We start from the raw sequence: 20867 nt of genomic DNA on the forward strand, positions 1-20867 counted from the left end.
CTACTCAGGGTAAAACCTTGGATGGCCAAGTACATTGGCTCAATATTTGCCTTGAGTAGCTGGGTGCAGTGGCTCCAGCCACTGTTGGATCTGTAATCCTAGCACTTTGAGAGGCTGAGGCGGGTATTCAAAATATGATAAATGTAATATCTGCAATGTTTTGAGCGTAACACAAAATTTGAAAAAAAATTTTAAAATTAGATGTAATTCCTTTACATCAATATAAAAAATCCCCTCATGGCAAAACACGGTAAGCAACATCGAAGGACAAACAACAAACTTAAAAGCAACAGTATAAGTCATATCGCCAAGAGCTAATTTGCTTAATATATCTAAAGCTCCTACATATCATCAATAAAACAGTAACCATATAATAGAGAAATAGGTTGCACATACGAACAGTGAGTCCTCAGAAAAAGAATTACAAATGACTCATTCACATGAAAAGATGCCCAAACTCTGTAATAAGAGATATATAAGTTAAAAATCAGAAGAAAATAACATTTTCGCCAATCAGATAAACTCTAGTAGCACTCTGTATTGTTGAGTGTATAAGGAAAGAGACACACTAAAACCTTGTTGGTGTAAGTACATAACGATAAAATGTTAATGGAGAACAATTTGGAAATGTGAGAGATAATGTATTTGCATGTAAGTATTATGTACTTCAGCATAGATATAACAGGAAAAGTGGCGGGGACAACTAAAACATGTTACATTCAGTCGATGGAGTGAATACTCTACAGCCATCACAAAGAATGAGGCAGTCTCGTAAGTACCAAGATGAAGTGATCTCTTAGATACCCAGAGCAGCAGATCTTCTTCCTTGTTGGCTTCACAACTGGTAGAGTCATCTTTGGTAAGGTAAAGCAGAACATCTAAATCAAGAATATGACTTCCCATAAATACTGAAGAAGAATTCAAAGCTACCAATTGAGGAAAGAGCTTTTTATAAAGCAGTGTAAAAATCTACAAATTACCTAGAAAACAGAACATCCTGCAGAAAATTCTAAAAACATCCAAAATGGAATTCTTTACTGCACTTGCATGCTAACCTGTGTCATCATCCTACTGTATCTGCTTCTATTCCTCCTCAGACAACCCCAGATAACAGCACAGAGAGCCCAGAAATCCTTAAACTGCATGTAAGCTCATGATGTTAAAAACAGCCAGAGGGTGATTAACTCATGTGTGTTCTCAGATCATCCACAGGAACAAGAAAGCAGTCAACTTTTCCAAATGCATAGAAACAGAAGCAGAAAGCAAGTGATTTAATCAAGACACCACAGAGATTAAAGGTAAGCATCTACTTACCACGTGAATGAGTGTTTGTCTCATTTTGATCTCTGTCGTAACCAACTATACAAAATTCCTATGAACTGAGCAAAGGGTTATTATACTCTCTTGTGAAATCAGAGGTACTAGATTAACTGAATCCATAACTGCTAAACTATGAAACACAACTAAAGGCTAAACTATGAAGCTTCAGTTTTATTTTAGGCAACCTCCTGACATAAACACAATCTATATTTAAAAAAAAAAAGCTCAACAACATACACACATTCCCAAAAAAATCACACAGAACACAAACACACAGAAAGGGTGGGCCTGCTTCCTATCCACAGCACTGTCAAGCTTGCTCTGGTAAATGAAAGCCAGCAGAAAGCTCATCCCTGAACAGGATGAAGGGGATGAATACAAGAACAAGGAAGCCCTTCTATGAAGAGAGTTTGGAATGTGTCTCTGTGTGTATATGTACTCACATTTTTAGTCTCTTTGGTGTGTGAAAGGAAAATAAATCTTGGGGCCCCTAAATCACTAAGCTAGAGGGAAAAGCCAAGCCGGGAACTGCTTAGGGATAACCTGCCTGTCACTGAGATACATGCATAGCTGATTGCCTCCTTTAAAAAGGCTAATCAAAAACTCAAAGAATGCAAGCACTCCTCTCTTTCACCTATCTGTGACCCAGAAGCTCCTTCCAACTTCAAGTCTTTTTTCTGTCTTTGCTTCACGTTGTCCTGCCTTTCTGGACACAACCATTGTACTTCTTACATATGTTGGCTGATGTCTCACGTCTCCCTAAAATGTATAAAACTAAGCTGTGTCCCGACCACCCTGGGCACATGTTATCAGGACTTCCAGAGACTGTCTAAGAAGGGTGCATCCTCAAACTTGGCAAAATAAACTTTCTAAATTAACTGAGACTTGTCTCAAATTTTCAGGATTACAAATAATACCAGCAAATCCTGAGACCCACTGAAGGGAAAAAAGAAGGTAGTCTAACTTCATTATGACTGCAAAAATGCATCTGGTATATACATACAATAGGATATTACTTAGCAAACGGAAGAAAAAGAACTACTGACACAAAAAACACCATGGATGAATCTCAAAATAATCACGTTGAATGAAAAAAGCCAGAAAAAAAGAATACCTACTGTATGATTCTATTTATATAAGTTAGAAAATAAAAAGTAATCTACAGTTACAAAAAGCTTATCAGTGGTTGCCTATGGATCAGAGGCAGGAGGGAGACAGTACTGAAGGGTACACGGAAACTGTTGGGATGATAAGTATGTCTATTATCTCTAGTGGTGACAGCTCTATGGCTGAATACCTATGTGAAAACATCTAACTTTACACTTCTAATATGTGCAGCTTGGGTGTCACTTGACTCCTCAATAAAGCTGTTTAAAATGTTTTGATAAAAATAAGTTCATATTGACCACCAATTGGGTTTAACTGAAACCTTACAAAATGAAGATTATTTTCACTTTCAGAAGGATATCTGATCGCAGTTACATATTATGCTTTGTAAACAAGCCATTTCAGAATAAATACAGATTTCCAATACTTAAATATCTGTATTTCTTCCCATTCATCCTTTTCATTATTTTAAAGCAGCTACAGCATTTTACAAAAAAAATTCCATCACTTCAAGTTTCTTACAGAGACTCTCTGAAATTCAATAAACAGTTAACTTTTTGAAGAAGATGAGACCTTAAACAGCATCCTGTCCAATTTTCTCAATTTAAGGAAGTAAACTGAGCCCCTCCCCTTGTAGGGAGTTCATCCTGTCTCATGGCTTTGAAGTCAGCTCTATGTTGCTGACACCTACCTTTGTCATTTTAATCTTGACCTCACCACTGAACTACAGATATTTATTCCACTGCCCACTAAACCACCTCACTTGACTATCTAATAAGTATCTAAAACCAATTGTGGCCAAAAGGTATCTTCTGATTCCCCTCACCACCAACTTCTCCTCGAATTTTCCCCATCTTAGTAATTGAACCATCATACCTTCAGTTGCTCAACTAAAACCTAGGAATCAACTCTTGACTACTCATCTCCTGCCTTCCACATAGAATCCACACTTAAGTTCTTAGCTCTGTCTGCAAAGTACATTGCTAAAGCTGGCCCAGGCTCCATCTACACAGCTACTATGGCTTCTTACCCAGACAACAGCTCTGAAAGGTCACCATTTTCTCTTCTACCTCTACCAGTCATCACTACACAGTAGCCACAGTCATGAGGCCATCAATCCCCAGACCTAGAACACTCTACAGACTTGCTGCCATCATTAAAGTGACATCCTAACTCCTTATTCTACCCTAAAATATCAAGGCCCTTTCCACCTCTCTAGCCTCATCTACTACTATTTCTTCTCTGGATACATTCCAACATTTCCTACTGACAGTCTCAAACACCCTAAACTCATTTCCACCCCAAAACCAATGCTTTGCCACCTCCATACCTGGAATGCATACAGATACTTCATCATTCATATCTCAACTCAAATAACGTCTTCAAAAGCTTCCCAAACCTCGCAATCTTCAGAAGCATCCCCTAGTGAGAAGTTGGTGGTAAGGGGAATCAGGAGCCCTTTGACCACAATAAGTTTGGAAATGTATTAGGTATTCAAGTAAATATTTAATTCACTTATCATAGACCCCATTTTACTGATGTTATGGTACTTATCACTATCTCAAATTATCTTGTAAAGTTCTTTACTTATTTATTAAATATGTTAATAAAATTCATTCATTCATTCCTGCTATGCCTATCAGAAGCACTAGCCCAAATAAGAACTGTGATCTTTTCTTATTTCACTTGAAAGCATTAATTTTTGGGTGCCTGGTACTACTGGTTAAAAAGTACCCATGTGCATTTTTTTACGTCTATTTTAGTTCTTTTTTAATTCCTAAGTATGACGATTGGGTTTCCCCACTCAAACCTAAGTGTGAACATTTTTACAACATCAGCACATTACCAGTCTGACGTTTAAAAATAAAGGTCAATTTCAGGACTGAAATAAAAATAAATAAAGGAATGCACATTCCTTAAAATATCAGTGATAAAATATATATAGTCACAGTAAGATATATATAATCACACTAATACATATATGTCGTGTAATATCACCAAAAAGTATGTATTGTACACATTAGGTATGTATTAGGTACATATGTATAGTGCACATATTATGAAAATATATATGTATCATAACACCGTATGTACACGTATACAAATATGTGCCTACTATTTAAACAATGTACACATGCAGAAATAGGTGCAAACTACATACCTATGCACAGCAGGCTATTACTAAAGTTCTGGTCGTAGCAGCCTCAATGCCCACCCTGGCTGCTTAAATGCCCATAGCTCACTGCAGCCCCAAACTCCTGAGCTCAAGTGACCTTTCTGCCATGGCCTCCTGACAGCAGCTGGGCCAACAGGGCAGCAGGTATGCATCCCCACACCCAGTAATTTTTTTTTTGAGAGATGGGGTACCGCTATGTTGCCCAGACTGCTCTCAAATTCCTGGCATGAAGCAATTTTCCCATATTAGCCTCCTAAATTTCTAGGATTACAGGTGTGAGCCACTGTGCCCAACAGGTGTTCTAAATGCAATTTCCACACTGCTATTCTGAAGAAGGGCAAGAAGCAAAGAGACCCTCCTTGAAACATAGAAAATAAAAGAATTCACTATTAAGTGGAGGCAGAGTTGATGATCAGCCAAAACTACTTCAACTGTAATCCAGAAGTCCCATTGATACAGGAGTTCTAAATGAATTATTGAGTCAGAGATTGAAAGTAAGCAAGTCTTTGGTAAGGTTTCCTTTGAATAAAAAGCAGCCCCAAAACCATTTCTAACAAAGAGTGGCCTGTAAAATCGAGCTGCAGATATAGACAAGCAAGCTGGAAGCTTGCACAGGCGAATGCCAGCAGCTGTAACAATAGGAAGCTACTTGGGTGCCAGGCATGCTCAACCTGACGGCTTCATCTTCCTTTTTCTTTATCAATCACAAGTGCAGTAAGGGACAGACAACATGCACTGGCCAAGTAGAAAACCTGTATGCATAAGAAGATCCGGGTGGATAGCCAGCTTCTTCACGAGCTATGTAAAGCTCTCACCAGGTCCAACCCGTATTTGGACACTATGTAAATCAAACACCACCTCCTCAACAAGTCTATAAAACCTTGTGCAGTTCACCAGAAAACCAGAAAACACAGTCTTTATTCAGAATCGGCCGAATACATTCAATGCATTCAGGAGATTGGGAGACATTGTTTAAATTTTCCCCAAAACCCAGAAGAACTCAAAAGTACTCATTGTCTTGGCCTTATTGGTATCTGACTATGAATACAATAGATCCCACAGAAGCAAGTCTAGTAGAGTGGCCTTGGAAAAAGGCTAGGATTTAGGAGCAGGTTTAGGCAACTCAAGCCTTCTCGGCTTCCATTTTCTCATCTGTACTTTCATCATTCTGATTTTTAAGAGCACCTTTGTTGAAAGTAAAGGTTCAGTGAAACAGCACAGATGAAGTCCTTCCTATTTGGTCTGGCAGGTAGTAGTTGCTCAACACGTCTTGTCTATTAATGACGACCACAATGATCATAGTGGACTAGTAATGAATTGATAAAATATGATTATGTAAGTTCAAATGAGTTTTGATCTCGCCCCCTCCTCTGTTTCAGAGGCTGTATGGTTTTTATGTTCTACATTGTATGGCTTAACGTTGGCAGGTGGGGGATTTTCATAGACACATGATAAAATCAGAAGCCCCAAGACTTGTATTTTCATCACAGAAATGTATTACTTCCTTGAGTTGTGACCTGGAGAGAGTTACTTTGTCTAAGTTAACCTTACTTGTAAAAATAATCATAAATATACCTGCCCTTTCTCATCATCTCAGCCTCTCCGCAGTCAGTGTGAGGTACCATTGGTATAGTGTATATGAAGGGGTTTGCAAGCTCTGGAGTGCTATCTGTATGCTATTTTGCCTCTTCAATTGTGAGTGGTGTTTTCCCATTCTCCTTAAATGACCCAACACTACTCTCTTGGTAAAATAAATGCATTTTTGCATGAACATTTGGCAAATAATAAGAGCTGCATTTGCAAGAATTTTTCCCTTGAACAGCCAAGTGAGCCACTTGGCTGAAAAAATAGATTTTTTTCGATTCGCGTAAAATTTGAATTTCGGTATTTTACATGAGAGAGCATACTGAGTTGGTGTATATACTCCAAAAGAGAGTAGAATAAGGCATTGTATATTTTTTCTAACATACTATATTCCGAGCCATTTTCTTTTAACTTTGGGGCGCCTAGATATTATTTAGATTTTTTTCGATTCGCAAAAAATTACAATTTCTGCATTTTACATGAGAGAGCCTATTGAGTTGGTGTATATCCTGCAAAACAGAGTAGAAAAGGGCATTGTATATAGAATGCTTATCGCCTGCTTTCAGCTTTGCTGCAAACTAAAACACTGACTGACTTTGGTTAAACCCCTAACCTCTTTGAGCCTCAGTTTTTTCATCTGAAAAAATCAATGATGGTTTGAATTTCTTCCAAATATGACATTCAGTTATCTCTCTCTCCATTGTGGAAGCACTGGGAGCTATTGTTCTCCTGTGTCTGGTGGCCGTTATGACTTCTGCATTATCAAGGGGCCCTCTCTAACCTAAATAACCCCCCAAAGAAATTAAGTTTGTAATCATTTCTGCCTGGTAAGCGAAATGACAAGAGAAAAGAGCTAGTTGTCAATAGCCCTGTGGATGGCGAATTAATGGGATCTGTGCAAACAGTTGCTTATAGAGCCATAATTTGCCTTTCGTTTTCCTTTGCAACTCAGAAAAAAAGTGAATAATTTTCAAAGACCCGCTCATTGAACATATTTTTTAAAAACATGTCATTGGCAAAAGGGGCACTTGGTTGCTTGATTGCCATATATCTCTGAGTATGTGGAACAGTTATTTTTAGCTGGGGGTAACTAGCTGAGAAGAAAGCTGCAGCATCTTGGAGGCAGAAGAATCTTTGTATGTCTTATGTTGGCATGGAGAAAGCAAAGCGAAAGGGCAGAGTATAAAAGGTTGTTAACTAGATAAGGGGTCAGCTGCATTTCCTCTGGCTGCTCAGAGGTGAGTTCCTAAAGCAATGGAGACCACATTGTGGGTGGGAATGTGTTTGCAGGGTCTAATTAGTTTACTCAAGAAAAGCAAAAAAGAGAAAGGGCTAAAAATATGTAGATTGTAAAATTCATGGCTTCATTTGCTCTTCTTTGCCTTTGAAACATTTTTAAAACCTTATAGTAGAACAATTTGTAATCCTTGAAGCCTTTTTGCTACCACTCTTGTCAGCTTGTCTAAGTCCACCTTAACTTATCAGCTACTGGGGAAAGTTGTTTAAACTCTCTAAGCCTCCTTTTTTCCCACTGGTTCACTTAGGGGCAATAATTCCTAATGTTTCTGCCTGAGTTATTGTTTTTTAGATCCCATAATTGTTTGCATATGTGCTCTATAAGATGCGTCACCTAGCACACGTTGTGGGCAACCTCAGGTGTAGAAGTTAGGACATCTTTGTGCCTGGATTTGGCTGTTACTAACAAGACGGAATGGGGAGGAAGGGCAGAGTAGACTACTGTAGAATTTTTCTGGATTCTTTTGGTTTCTCCAGAAAATGATACTGTTCTTATATTTAAAGATAACTCTCTGCCTAGGCATATTGAAATTCTAAGGTTGACACCACTTTGCATTGATCCTAGGGCAGGGTTTCAGGATTGCTGGAACAGCATCATCCTTTTACAGTATAGATTTCAGTCAGCAGGCTGCTCATGGCCTCCTCAGTGTGCAATCTTCTTACTGATGGTGGGCGTCAGTGGGCTGGACTCACAGTTTCCATCTCTTAGGCTGGGCAGGCCCATGGTGGCAATAAAAAAATTTCATGGGAACATACATCAGAAGTAATAAGAAATCCATCTTCTTAAAGCCTTCATAGGAGATTTCCTGAAGATTTATAAAAGGCACTTCATTGATCAAATGACTCTGATGTTTCCCCTCACTGGAAGAAATTCAGGTCACCAGCCCACTTAAAATCACTGTGTTCTCCTTTTGCAGTAACCTCTGCTCATATAATTTCTTTTTGGCATATTATATACTATTAACTTAATATCCTGATTAGTGGAGCTAGCAAACACTCAGTATCACTATAAACTGCAGTATCATAACTGACTTCCTTTAAAAATCATCTAATGTTTCTTTAAAATCACTGGTGCTTTTGTAAAGTAGTTCATATTTAGGAATATGAACATTTTATCATGCTGGAAAATTATTTGAATTCCTTTTCATTTAAAACCTATAGCTTTCTATTTAATCTAGCTTTCACAAATATTTTATTTGCCCACTATAGAAAAATCGAGTTTAGAGATAAATGTAAAGTCACTCATAGCTCCATCCAAAAGTCAACAACTCTTAATATCATTATTTTTGTTCTTGTTCTCAGTATTTTTGCTGAATCTATGTTTCGTAGAGTTTCATCATATGTCAGATAAAACTGCATATATATGAGTTTTTAAACAATACATTTTTATTGTCATAAATGAAATACACATTTAATATGGTATGACTAGGACATATAGAGAGATATAACAAAGAAAATTAAAGTCATTTAAAATCTTACCAAATCTAATAACCATAAACCTTTCGATGTATTTTCTCAGAATACTTTTTCCTATGCCTTTTATATTTTCTTGATTATCAAGTACTTCAAGCGTATAGAAAAGACAGAAACTAATATAAGCAGCAATGGAAAATTTTAAAATATGGGTATTTTTCTGCATGTGTTTCAGATTGTTTAGTTTTTGTTGTCCTTTGCCCTCCCCACGTGTCCCTTTATTTTCCTGGCAAAACAAAGCATTACAGATATAGTTGCAGCTTCCTATACTCCATTTTATTTTTCTAAAACTTATTGATATTGAAATGTCTACCTCTGGTCTACTTACTTTCCCTGCCGAATAATACTTTACCATATGGAAATACCACGATGTACAATTACATGCATAGTGCCATATACATTTGTTTACAGGTTTCTTGGGAAGAATCTATCTTACTGTGTTCCCAGAAGAGGGATTGGTAAGTTGTAGGGGAGGCTTGTCTTCATTTTTAATATGAATTTCCAATTGTTTAAAGTAGTTGTAACAATTGGTATTCCCACAGGAAATGTGGGGAAACTTGTTTTGTGTTTGGCTTCACTTGATATTCCTAGGCTTTTACTTTTTGTTTGTCAATCTTATGAATGTAAAATGGTATGTTTTAATTTATATTGTGCGCAGACTTTATTATTCGGGACACATGTAACCTTTCTCATGCACCACTGTCATGGATTTGTTTTCAATTTAACTCATTTATTACGCACGGAAAATTGTGAGGTTTCTCAAAGATGGCGATGAGAACTGCTGATGGATTTGCTGCATTAGATCCACCCTCTCAAGCTCTGGCCCTCTAGTGTCAGTATTTCTGCCTTCCATTTCTAGTGCTTCCTCTTTTCAGGTTCTGGGAACATTCTGGCTGTAGAAATCAGTTGCAGTAATTGGAAGAACTTTTACTAAAGTGACTTACTTGTCTTCTTACCTAGTAATTATGCAGACTGTAAAATATATTTATGAAAAATTAAAGTTAGATACAAAACCAGACACTACCAAAGCATATACAAGTTCATAATCCCTTTTATTTTTCTCTTCTTCCTCTTCCAATATATAACCACTTGTAGAGAGCCCCTACTATTTCCTTTGTATTTATGTTTATGTCCAAATGCAATAGATATTCTCTAACATATCTCCTTGGATCCATGAGAAGAAGGTGAATGTAATTTTTAAAAATGAATATGATATCTCTACATCAGCACAGTATTGCATTATACGGAAATAAGAGAAAGAATCTAACTCTTCCATGGACATTTAGGTTGCTTGTAGTTTTCTATTATTTTAAACAGTGTTGTGGAAAACGTTCTTGTAAATGTCTTTGGACATCGATGTGAAAATTGTCTTAGGAGATATTTGTAGAAATGCTATTTACATGGTCTTTTTTGCCTACTTTATTCATTTTTATTTAGAACATTTTATAGAACTTTAGGAATTGGTGACTTCTAAGTAAGTGTAAAACACAGTACCGGGCCAGGCATGGTGGCTCACACCTGTAATCCCAGCACTTCGGGAGGCCGAGGCAGGTGGATCACGAGGTCAAGAGATCGAGACCATCCTGGTCAACATGGTGAAACCCCATCTCTACTAAAGATACAAAAAATTAGCTGGGCATGGTGGTGCGTTCCTGTAGTCCCAGCTACTTGGGAGGCTGAGGCACGAGAATTGCCTGAACCCAGAAGGTGGAGCTTGCAGTGAGCCGAGATCACGCCATTGCACTTCAGCCTGGGTGGCATGAGCAAAACTCCATCTCAAAAACAAAACAAACAAAAAAAAAACACAGTACCTGGATTCTCTGAGCTTTATGTTCTGTTTGAAGCAGGGGAAGTGACAGTAACTACCTGTTAGGGTGATTTTGAGGATTAAATGAGATACTGTGTACAAAGTTTATAGCATGGGTTTTGGATCACAGCAGAGACTAGAAAGTTCAGTTTTGCCTCCTCTTAGTTGGTCCCGAGCCCAAATATACTTTTAAATATTCTTTCAGAACAGATTTTAAAGTTTGATAGAAATAGAATTATATAGTGATCACTCCATATGTAAGGTTTCTTTTAGTCAAGAAAATGTTTTTGATATTCAGCCATGTTGTTGCACATGTCAATAGTTCTTTCCTTTTTTATCCTCCTATCTCAGGTCTTAAAAAAGGAATACTGCAAAAAAAAATGAAACAATATTTCCACTTGTATTCGGTTTTGGTCTACAGTTGACATTGTTCTCAAGTATCACTAACAGGTTCCCATGGAGAGAAAAATTTATTTTCTGTCCACAACATAACAGGAATTATAACAGATGCAGAAGGCCTACTAGCCCTGTGTGAAAATCATCATGTTGACTATATTTCTCGAAAGTTAAACTCAGGTGTAGGGGCAGCTGTCAGTCTGTTTCCTCACTATCAATCCCACCACTTTTATTTTTTCATTTGGGGAAAAATAATAATGACTGTAAGAACAATGAAAAAATAATAAAAGGACAGTAAAAAGGTTGAATGCACTGGCTGTGGCAGGGAGCAATCAGAAATGGTTTGTTATTTCCCTTCACTTTATCAAAGTTGCTACGTGGACTCATTCTTACCCACCTGTTGGGTAGAATCTTTGATATTTTCTATTTCACTGAGCAATTTAAGATATTAAGAAATTCTGTCTAGTTCAAACAGGAGCAGAAAACCAAGCACCACACTTTCTCACTCATAATTGGGAGTCGAACAGTGAGAACACATGGACACAGGGAGGGAACAACACACATTGGGGCCAGTTGGGGGTCAGAGGAGGGTGAGATGGGGAGACGATTAGGACAAATAGCTAGTGCATGTGAAGCTTAAAACCTAGATGAACGGTTGATAGGTGCAGCAAAGCACCATGGTACACATATACCTATATAATAAACCTACACATTCTGCACCTGTATCCTGGAACTTAAGAAAAATCCTGTTTAGTTTAATTTCCAAACTCAAAAATCTCATTCAGCTGAAAACTTAACCCTTTTTTACATATTTAACACATAAAATAATCAACAATGAAAACAGGTAGAGGTTGAGCATCTCTGATCCATAAACCCCAAAATCCAAAATATTCCAAGATCTGAAATTCATCCACATCGATGGCTGAGATAGCGATATGTGTGCTTTCTGATGGTTCAATGTATACAAACTTTGATTCGTGCACAAAATTGCTAAAAATATGTAAAATTTTATTTGCGTTATGTGTATGAGGTGTACGTAAACATAGGTGAATTTTGTGTTTAGACTTCAGTTATATCTTTAAGAGATCTCTTTATGTATATGTAAATGTTCCAAAATATGAAAAAAGTTTAAAATCCAAAACTCTTCTAGTCCCAAGGAATTCAGATAAGGAATATTCAACCACTACATTTAATAAGTCATGGATACTTTAAAATGAAAATTTAAAAGTATTTAAAGAGTCCAAAAGACATCAGGAGAAAAGGGACAGGACAAAAAGTGGGGAAGGGGATGCAAACAAAAACAAACAAATTAATGAAACAAACCATTAAATTGTAAGCTTGAATCCAATTACATCATTCAACCACTAATAAATCTATATTTAATAACGTTAAATGTTATTGAATCATACCACATACTCCAATTAAAGTGCCAGAATTGATTTAAAAAACCCACAAGATCCAGTGCTGTATATGAAATACACACTTTGAATAGAAAAAAAGAAGACAAATATACGTAGGTCTAAATAAGTACATTTGAATTTTTTTAAGACAGTGTCCTACCCTATCTCCTAGGCTGGAGTACAGTGGTGCAATCTCTGCTCACTGTAAACTCCGCCTCCTGGGTTCGAGCAATTCTCCTGCCTCAGCCTTTTGAGTAGCCGGGAATACAGAAACCTGCCACCATGCCTAGATAAATGTTGGGGTATTTTTAATAAAACTGGGGTTTTACTGCATTGGATAGGCTTGTCCTAAACTTTTGACCTCAAGTGATCTACCTGCCTCAGCCTCCCAAAGTGCTGGCATTGCAGGTGTGAGCCACTGTACCTGACCCTAAATGAGTACATTTAAAATGATATACTATGCAAACAGTCAGCAATGGAAGTGTGAACAAGCTATATTAATACCAAATAAAATATGCTTAAGTCAAAACAGTATTTCCAAAGATAAAGAGGGATAGTTCATGATTACAGAAGAGTCATTTCATCAAAAAAATGGATTAAAAATAATTTGTGCGTCAATTTGCACAAAACAAAATTGAACTAAAGGAATAAACAAACAATCCACAATTTTGATTGGTGATTTTAATACCCATCTCCCAAGCAATTGATAGATAAACTAGACAAAATCTTAGTCAAGATGCAGATGACCTGAACAAAACTCTCCACCATCTTAAACAAACCAATGGAAGATGACACCCAATAACCACAGAATACTGTATGTTTCAAGTACATGTAGTGTTCACTAGGATAGGTCACATGCTAGGTCGTAAAACAAGACTGAATAGATTAAATCAAATTGAATTCATGCAGTGTATGTTACCTGACCACAATAGGATTAAAACAGAAATTAACAATAAGAGAACTAGGAAAGCTCCAAGTACTTGGAGATTAAATATAATACACAAGCCCAAGAAGAAAGCAAAAGGTAGAATATAAAATATTTTATTCTAAGGGATAATCAAAATACAACATGCCAAAACTTATGAATTACAGCTATGGGAATTCCCAGAGGGAAGTATAGCTGTATATGCTTATACTGCAATAGAAGAAAAAGAGAAAGGTCTAAAATCAATGACGTAAATGTTCACCTAAAGAAGATTGAAAACGCACACACACAGAGCAAAGAAAACTCCAAAGAAGTAGTAAGAAGGAAACAATAAAGGTAAAGTTGCAGAGATAAACCAAATTGAAGACAGACAAAATAATAGAGAAAACTAACAAAGCAAAGAAGCTGGTTGTTTTAAAATATCAACATTAATAAACCTTAAGCTACTCTGATCATGAAAAAGAGAGAGGAAACACAAATGGTCAGTATCAATATCAGAAGTGAAAGCGAAGTGAAACTATCACTACAGATCCTGCAGACGTGAAAAGGATAATAAGAGACTATCATAAACAACGTCATGGTGACAAATTCTGCAACTTAGATGAAATGAACAAAGTATCTGAAAAATACAACAAAAACTAACACGAATTTTGCAGAAAATGTGTCCGGGAAAATTAAAAGATACATTAAACAAAAGAATATGCAAGCCACAGCCTGACAGAAAATGGTCATAAATCTATTTTCAGTAAAGAGCCTGATTTCCAGAATATAGAAAGCAGTTTCATAACCTGAAAATAAGGCTGGGCACAGTGGTTCACACCTGTAGTGCCAGTACTTTGGGAGGCCGAGGAGGATGAATGGCTTAAGGCCAGGAGTTTGAGACTAGTCTGGGCAACATGGTGAGACCCTGATACCTAGTATAAGTACAAAAAATTAGCCTTGTATGTTGGCTAATATCAATACAAAAAGTTAGCCTGGTATCAGCTAACTGGGAGACTGAGGTGGGAGGATCGCTTGAGCCCAGGAAGCAGAGGCTGTAGTGAGCCAAGATTGCACCATTGCCTTCCAGCCTGGATGACAGAACAACTAAAAGAAAAAAAGAGAACAATTACTGTTTAGAAGGGGAAAAAATTTGGGGAGCCACTTTGCAAAGATAATATACAAGTGGGACAAAATGGTTAACATCAAGGAAATGCAGATTAAAACCACAGTGAGATACTACTACACACCCCACAAAATAACTAGGTTGGGAAAGACTAAACACCAAATGTTGGCAAGAATACAGCACAACTATAACTATTGCTAATGGGACTATAAAACAGTACAACTACTTTGTCAAATTTCTGGAATTTTCTTATAGAACGAATATACATCTCATCTATAATAAATGTCCGAGTTAGGAATCTACCCCAATTAGTGAAAATACATGTTAATAAAAATACTTATAGAAGACCACAATAGCTTTACTCATAATAATCAAAAGTTGAAAATATTTCTGGTGACCACAAATAGAGGATCAGGTAGCGAACTACGTTATTTCATAGCATGAAATACTACTCAGCAATAAAAATGAAAGAGATACTGATATGTGTAACCTGACTGATAAATATAAAAATTATTTTGTGGACTGAAGGGAGCCTTATATATAGGGTTATCACAACATGATTCAAGTTATGTGGAATTTCTAAAGTTGGCAAACTTAGTCGACAATGAAAAAAATCCAAGGGTACAGAGCTGGAGACTGAGACAAGTCATGAGGAAACTTTCTGGGATTGTATTAGTCCGTTTTTTCACTGCTGAAAAAGACATACCTGATACTGGGTACTTTATTCAAAAAAGGTTTAAGGGACTCACAGTTGCACCTGGCTGGGGAGGCCTCATCATCACGGCAGAAAGTCAAAGGGACATCTTACATGGTGGCAGACAAGAGAGAAATGAGAAACAAGCAAAAGGGCTTTCCTCTTATAGAAGCATCAGCTCTTGTGAGACTTATTCACTATCACAAGAACAGTATGGGGGAAACTGTCACCACGATTAAATTCTCTCCCACCAGGTCCCTCCCACAACACGTGGGAATTCTGGGAGCTACAATTCAAGAAGAGATTTGGGTGAGGACACAGCCAAACCATATCAGGGATTATAGTAATGTTCTTTATTTGATAGAGTTTTGGGTTACACATATGTATACTTTTGTCGAAATTCGGTAAATACATACTTAAAATTTTTGCATTTCATCATTTGTAAACTTTACACCAAAAGGAACAAAAAAGGTACCAAATTCTAGTTAATGCACGTAGAGTTACTGATGTCTGCAATTTACCTTAAAATGCCTAAAAACTATAATGGATTACTGGATGGATAGAAAGATGGATCTATGGATGGACATGAGATAAAACAAGACTCCAAGTTGGTGAAGATACAGTTAAAGTGTTCACTGTAAAGTTTTTTCAGCTTTGTTGTACGTTCATAAATGTTCATGATAAAATATCAACGAAAACAATTTTCATCCCTCCTCCTCTGTGACAGCCTCAGCCTGAGAAACCCACAGTGGGAAGGGAAAGGAGGGCAGTGTGTTTGGTTATGACCACCCACCCTCACTTCTTAGCAGTGCTTTCTGGCTCTTCTAGGGTTGGATAGGGGCAGGGAGAAAGGAGAGACAGAGGAACAGATAGGGCTTTATTGAATAGTTCAGCTGTATTATGGTGTCACATTTTAGGAGCAGTCATGCAGTTTTGGGCCCTTTCTCATGCGTTCCTGAGAAATTCTCCTGGTAGGGATCTCTGACAGCAGTTCACTACCTCAGGTAATACAGTTTCTAGGAAGCCACTAAGAGCCCTCCTACCACCTGCCTCTGGGGGTCCTGGGCAGCCTCTTCCTTACCCCTGGCAGGAAGCTTTTCAGGGCAGCGTCCTCCTTAAAATCAATGGTTTTCTCTATTATGGAATTCCTATTTGGCCCATATAAAACATGCAAACACCTTTGTTTGGCTTAACTTGAAGTACGGGCCACTCCCAGCTCCAGTCTTTATCGCTTCTATCTGCCCCATTATTTCAACTTGGCCACAGCCTTTTGCCTTTGGATTGTATTCAGATGGGATAGCAGTTCCCCTGTTCTCCAGCCTTCAGGGACGTGAGCTAATCGGTTTGAATTGTTAATTAGAAGTTCCTGTTCATGCAGCTCGTTAGCTTTAAAATGAAGCAGCAGCATTTTCCCATCCATGAGAATTGGGTGAGGAGGGAGTTCATACAACACACAGCCCTTTCAAAAGTCTTCAGTGTAATTAAAAGAAAATGCCCAGTGTGGTGGCTCACATCTGTAATCCCAGTACTTTGGGCAGCTCAGGTAGGCAGATCATAAGGTCAGGCTTTGGAGACTACCCTGGCAAACATGGGGAGACATTCATTCCCAAAGCAAAATTTTGGAATTGTAATTCCAAAAGCAAAAATCCAACCACAAAAGATAAAGTCTTAATCAGTAGAGCTTTACAGAAGGAAGTAATGTAGGTAGTAAGGGCACTTTCGGAAATGTCTGGAATCAGAGGAGTCGATGTATCACCTGTTAGAAATTATACTCGCTTGATAGCAAAATTTTCCTTGTGTTCACTTAAAATAATAGTCTTGTTTTAAAACCAACGCACAGTCAGAGGGTGACTTGGATGTTTATTTTTTATTCTCTTTCCTTGTTTTAAGAATGGATTTTTCCTAAATTCTAATTATTATTGTAACTTACATAAGTGCAGCCGATTTTGCTTTTAAGGATAAAACTACATTTAAGTAGCTTTGTCTGGATGATCAAAACCAGGCCCTGAAGAAGTGAGTTCCTAAAGGGTAGGAACTTTGCTTATGTCTATATCTCAGTTGTGTTAAACAGAATAACTGGCGCAAATTAGCAAATGATGCACTGAGGAATCATAGAACAAAAGACTTTATGAAAAACTAAGTTTCAGATTCAGGGTGACGCTAAGGAGCTAGTGTACCAGAGGATGGTATGCCTTCTGCAATCACAAAAGCAGCATTCAGTCTGATCTGGGCTCTAAGAAGTGCTCCTTGAGACCTGACATTTTATCCTAACACTGCCACTAACAGGTTAAGTCAGAAAGAGTTCACTTCCCAGAGCTTTCGATTTCTGGTTTCCAAATCAGCACAATGAGAAACTGAAAAGAAGGAAAGAGGAAAAAAAGAGAGGGTCAGAGATCCCTCCTGCTTGTACAATGCCATGATTTGGACACAGGGTTTGGGCAACCATGGCCCATCCACCAATTCCTGCCTGTCGTCTCTTGTCAGACAGCTCATGAGCCACGAATGTGAAAGAATTCAAAAAAGTAACAATATTTTGGGACATGTCAACAATTACATAAAATGCAATTTTCAGTTCTCATAAAAGTACTTTGGAACTCAGCCCCACTCCTTTATTACCCATTTCTATGGCTGCTTTCACACCACAACCACAGAGATGAGTAGCTGTGACAGAGACCATATGGGCTGCCAAGCCTAAAATATTTACTGCCTAGACCTTTCCAGAAAAAAAAAAAGGATTGCTGATCTTTTACACAGACAATCAAGCAAGCGATCACCTGAGAACATTAAAATCTGTGTCTAGGACAAATGGGGCCTATATAAACTAGGGAATAATCTTCCCCACTACTTATGCAAGAACATTCACCCTTGAGAGAGCAGGCTACATGGCTTGGCAGCACTACTGCCACCAGTCCAGACTTCCCCTCACCTGTGCCCTATAAGTGACCAGCATTTCTAGGCATCCGTGGAGCAGCGGGGTGCATTCTCATGGCTGGCCCCACACCTTCCCTTCCTCCTGCTTCCTCACATTCTACTTTCTGAGTGGTTGTCAAAGGAACGCTGAATTTTGCTGTCACTTTTTCAGACCCCAATTCCACTTATGACAGTCTTGGTACCAGGAAGCATTCCAAGCTCCTATCTCATCACCACAACCGCCTGCTTCTCACTTAGTCCAGACGAGCTTGCCACAGTGCACTTGCTTTTTAATCGCTCTCTCTCTTCTTGCCTTCACCTCCTCTCCCTCCCTCTCTCCCTGGCTCTTTCTGTCACACGGGTGTGTGCACATACACAAGTTCCGATTAGATAAAAGAAGAAACACTTTTTAAGTTTCTTTCTAGGCCTAATAGAAAATTCTTTTTTTTTTTTTTTACAAAAACAGAGCTGTTTTTTTCCATTGCAAAAAATAATAAAATAGATTTATGAGGTACAGAGGCGTGCAGAAAAGTATTTTAGAAGTGGAGTCAGAACTCTACTGTGGAAAGGGGGCTTTCTTTGTGCCCCTCGCACTCATGGACACCATCTCTAATGCACCGTTCACGCCTAGACCCACACCTCAGCCTTTCCGGGGGTCGTTCAGAGCCACCTGCCAGGCAGGCACTACCACGCCGGCCTCTCCGGAGCACAGACTTCTGCTCCGTCTACATCCCAGCCTATGCACCCGAAGGGACCCAACAGCTGAGTCCCAGCCCCACTGCGGCAGAGGGCAGGGACCAGCACGCACACCCTCAAGTCTACATGAAGACCCTCCCCGAGACTGTCGCCAGCACTGAGCCCTGGATCACCCCGGCCCTGGGCGACGGATGGGGGTCTGGGGCGCATGCCCCAGAGGCATGGAGGCAGAGAGGAGGCCAGCGGAAGTTAGAGGTCACTGGGACAGGCTTGTCTTCCCCTCCCTTCCAGCAGTGGCGGGCCCCAGTCCCCACCCCTCTCCCAGACCCCCGGTCTGGTGGCACTAGGGCCACAAAGGGCAGCGAGGGTGCGTGCCCGACGCCTCGGTGCTTCGTGGTACCTGAACCCACTTGGTCGAGTGGCAGCTGCACCGCATCGCCGAGGGGCCGCAGCAGGGTGGAGTCCGTGGTACTGGCGGTGCCGGAGGGCGATGGAAAGTCTTAGACTAGGGACTGCTCTCCACCTTGCGCCCAGTGCCCCCCGCGCTCATTGCGAGTGACCGCTCCCTGGCCTCCAACTTCCAACAACTCCCAACGCTGGTTCTCCACGTTGTGCACGCAGGCGCCGACAGCTGCCCACAGCACAATCCCGGCGTGGAACCCTGACGCGGCAGGCAATCAGAGAGCGCTGGCTGCACAGCGCCCCTCCCCCATGCTGAGGGGCGGGGCAAAGGGAGGAGGCTCACGGGAAGGTTGTAGCCTGAGGGCGCCTCCCGGGCAGAGTGGGATGCCTTTCTGGGGTGAAACTTTAGAAGGGTGTCGTTGCCCCTTCGCCCCTCCCTTTTTCCTCCCTGGAATGTCATGGCCATCCACCTCTCTCTAGGAGGGACAGCACGCAACCTAGGGGTGGGCAGTGGCCCCCCAAAAAAACAGCAAAGTGAGGGACGTCCAAAGCATTGCTGGGGACATTGGGGACCAAGCTTGGGCCTGGGAGGAGGGGAACGGTGAACCAAACCTAGCTGAAAAGCCCTTTTGTCTTCAAAACTGCTGTGTAAAAGCCCAAAGTGGAAAACAATCCCGTGGTCTGACCCTTTCAGTCCCCCTCCAGCTGCACCTCAGCCATCCAGGTGGAGCCAGGTGTTCCTGGGTTGGATGCCTGTGGTTGCGGGGAGATGGACTCACCTTTGTTGCGTTAAAATTTAGTTCTTTGGTAGCCACCCGCTCTTATTGAACGTCCTGCCTTCCTCCTCAAATAGGTGGTTTCTAAGCATCCCTTCACCCCTTGAGCACAGTCACCCTCAGACTTTTGAATTCTGCATGTCCGCATACCTTCTGGGTGTTGAGGGAGGGTTATATACATGTGTAATTCATTTGCCCCTAACTTCATAAAAGTAATCCATTTGGGCTCTTTGAAAATGCAACATCAACTTCTGTTCAGCAGACGTTTAGAAGAGGAATGCCACAGGAGGGTTCCTAATTCCCCTTGGGAGCTCAAGACTTAAGGGTTTGGCAGTTTGTGATTTGGGTAAAAATAGTGTTTACTGGGAGTTTAACTACATGTTTTAATACTTTTGGTAGAATAGCTCAATAATAAAATAGATTTTATTACATTCAGGACTGAATAAAGACTGTTAGAAAAAATATACAATGCCTTATTCTACTTAGTTTTGGATTATATACACCAACTCAGTATGCTCGCTCAGGGAAAATACAAAAATCTTAATTTTATGCGAATCGAAAAAAATCTAAATATTATCTAGGCACCCCAATGTTAAAAGCAAAATTGCTGCGAATATAATCTGTCAGAAAAAATATACAATGCCCTTTTGTACTCTGTTTTGGAGTATATACACCAATTAAATATGCTCTCTCATGTAAACTACCAAAATTCTAACTTTATGCGAATCGAAAAAAATCTAAATATTATCTAGGCACCCCAATGTTAAAAGGAAAATTGCTCTGAATATAATCTGTCATAA

General features: G+C 39.4%; 1 protein-coding gene across 3 annotated transcripts in view; it reads right to left on the reverse strand.

Moving 5' to 3' along the window:
• Positions 1-19568, reverse strand: part of LOC144576451 (uncharacterized) — a 91412-nt gene extending 71844 nt beyond the window's left edge. For 2 of the 3 annotated variants that reach the window (XM_078332917.1, XM_078332914.1), the window contains exon 1: positions 19300-19568. The gene's annotated coding sequence lies outside the window, so the exon portion shown is untranslated. Of the gene's footprint in view, positions 1-19289 lie in introns of all 3 variants that reach the window. The other variant, XM_078332916.1, reaches the window with a different exon arrangement.
• Positions 19569-20867: the final 1299 nt, after the last annotated feature.

The sequence above is a fragment of the Callithrix jacchus genome, chromosome 7, assembly GCF_049354715.1.
Source record: "Callithrix jacchus isolate 240 chromosome 7, calJac240_pri, whole genome shotgun sequence".
Lineage (NCBI taxonomy): Eukaryota > Metazoa > Chordata > Mammalia > Primates > Cebidae > Callithrix > Callithrix jacchus.